At 30.5% G+C, this 2,817-nt stretch overlaps 1 long non-coding RNA gene across 1 annotated transcript; it reads left to right on the top strand.

Annotated features, from left to right (window-relative positions):
• The first annotated feature begins 665 nt into the window (after positions 1–665).
• On the top strand, positions 666–2,616 carry LOC145584742 (uncharacterized). The gene is made up of 3 exons (XR_014100410.1): positions 666–713; positions 799–900; positions 2,519–2,616. It is a non-coding gene; the product is annotated as an uncharacterized LOC145584742 (long non-coding RNA).
• The last annotated feature ends 201 nt before the right edge of the window (positions 2,617–2,817 follow it).

Here is a 2,817-nt window from a genome sequence, read left to right as displayed (position 1 = left end):
ATATCATGTAGGTTACTTAATCTTCCTTTACTTTGGTTCTTATATTCACTATAGTAATATTTTTAATGCTATAATGCTGAATTTTTTGTTTTCTATGTCTTTATCATGTAGGTATTTAGTAGACAACTTCATCGACCTTTTCAACAGGACTGAGATCACATTCTTTTGTCCTCAACTCATTTCTGAATCTTCAATTGAGAATGATTAACTTAAAACTTATACATATGTGAAGAATACATTTTTGCATGAAGTAAGAAAGACGGGTAAACGTTGCAAATTCATCGTGGCTCCATATGTCGCAAGGTTCGAAATATGTTTTTTATATTGCCACTAAACTTAATCATATAAATGATATGTTTTTCACCAATTTTCCAATACTCTAACTTGTGTTTTTCTCTTAAATGATGTAGTGGTCATTGGGTTCTTGTGGTGGTCGATCTACAATTAGGTTTAGCTTTTGAGTTTGACTCTATGAAGCTACCTAAAGAAAATCCCCGAAAATTGAAAATTGCCGAGATTATGATGAGGTGAGCCACAACCTTGAAATTATGCCCTAGTTTCTATATCATTTTTGTATGTGGTGTTGTAGATTATTTTGTTCTAAGTGTTAGAATATATATTATTTTTGTAGGGCTTATAAAGTATATCGGGCGTATCTCACAAGGAGTGAATTGAAATCACAAAGGCAAAAATTGAAATTCATACAAATGGAGGTAAATACATTACTCACCCCATATTGTTATACATTGTTCACTTTGAAAAAAAAATTTTTAACTATTTGTTATATATACTAGCTAGTGTGCTCAACAACAAGGAGGCGTTGAATGTGGCTACTACATTATGAGATACATGTATGAGATTGTTACTTCTCACTTGGAGTGCAAAGGTGTCTTAGAAGAGGTTAGTAGTTTTTTTTGCAAATTTTGAAACCTTTTTAGCTCTATACGCTCCCAAGAGTAAGATAATGGTCAATTGTTATTGATTTCAATTCATAAAAACCAAAATATAAGATAATTAAGGATGTTTAGTGTTATATTGTGTTAATTTGAACCAATACATGAAAGATAGGAAAGGTAGAAGTCCCTTAGGCAATTTTGAAGCCTTTTTGGCTCTATACGCGCCTAAAAGTGAGTAAATGGTCAATTTTCATTGATTTCAATTCATAGAAACCAAAATATAAGGTAATTAAGGATGTTTAGTATTATATTGTGTTAATTTGAACAAATACTTGAAAGGTGAGAAAGGTAGAAGTCCCTTAGACAATTTTGAAGCGTTTTTGGCTCTATATGCTCCCAAGAGTGAGATAGTGGTCAATTTTCATTGATTTCAATTCATAAAAACCAAAATATAAGGTAATTAAGGATTTAATATGTTTTATTGTGTTAATTTGACGAAATACTTGAAAGATGGGAAAGGTAGAAGTCCCTTAGGCAATTTTGAAGCGTTTTTGGCTCTATACGCTCCCAAGAGTGAGATAATGGTCAATTTTCATTAATTTCAATTCATAGAAACCAAAATATAAGGTAATTAAGGATGTTTAGTGTTATATTGTGTTAATTCACCCATACATGAAAGATGGGAAAGGTAGAAGTCCCTTAGGCAATTTTGAAGCCTTTTTGGCTCTATACGCTCCTAAAAGTGAGTAAATGGTCAATTTTCATTTATTTCAATTCATAGAAACCAAAATATAAGGTAATTAAGGATGTTATGGGTTGTATTGTGTTAATTTGAACAAATACTTGAAAGATGGGAAAGGTAGAAGTCCCTTAGACAATTTTGAAGCGTTTTTGGCTCTATAAGCTCCCAAGAGTGAGATAATGGTCAATTTTCATTGATTTCAATTCATAAAAACCAAAATATAAGGTAATTAAGGATGTTTAGTATCATATTGTGTTAATTTGAACCAATACATGAAAGATGGGAAAGGTAGAAGTCCCTTAGGCAATTTTGAAGACTTTTTGGCTCTATACGCTCCTAGAAGTGAGTAAATGGTTACTTTTCATTGATTTCAATTCATAGAAACCAAAATATAAGGTAATTAAGGATGTTTAGTATTATATTGTGTTAATTTGAACAAATACTTGAAAGATGGGAAAGGTAGAAGGCCCTTAGGCAATTTTTAAGCGTTTTTGGCTCTATACGCTCCCAAGAGTGAGATAGTGGTCAATTTTCATTGATTTCAATTCATAGAAACCAAAAAATAAGATAATTAAGGATGTTATGTGTTACATTGTGTTAATTTGAACCAATACTTGAAAGATGGGAAAGATAGAAGTCCTTTAGCACAATTTTGAAGCCTTTTTGACTCTATACGCTCCCAAAAGTGAGTAAATGTAAACTTTTTATTGATTTCAACTCATAGAAATCAAAATATAAGTCAATTAAGGATGTTATGTGTTTTGTTTCTATATTATGAGTTTTATTTCTATAATTTGGTTCATCACATTTATTCTAATGATTGTTTTTATTATGGATTGTTTTTATTTTGTAACCTCTTTCATATGTTTTTTTTTAATAGGATTTTTGTCCAAGGACCGCCCCGTATGATGTTGACGAGTTGAATGTGGTTCGAGAACAATGGGCGCAATACTTTAGAAGTAAATATTTATTGAATGCTTAACTATTAGGTTAGGTAGAATAACGTAATATTTTTAGTGTTGTTGTATATGTTGGATAAATTTATACAAGTTTTTATTTGTAATGTGTTACTACTTCAGTTTTTATGTTACGTCGTATTAATTTTTACGAAAGATCGTTCGGTATAATTGCTTTTTACAGGAACATGTATATTATAACAGGTTTTAATTAATATATATT

The sequence above is a fragment of the Chenopodium album genome, chromosome 1, assembly GCF_948465745.1.
Source record: "Chenopodium album chromosome 1, dcCheAlbu1.1, whole genome shotgun sequence".
Taxonomy (NCBI): Eukaryota; Viridiplantae; Streptophyta; class Magnoliopsida; order Caryophyllales; family Amaranthaceae; genus Chenopodium; species Chenopodium album.
The sequence above is the reverse complement of the archived record's forward strand: the minus strand, read 5'-3'. Positions and strand labels throughout refer to the sequence as shown.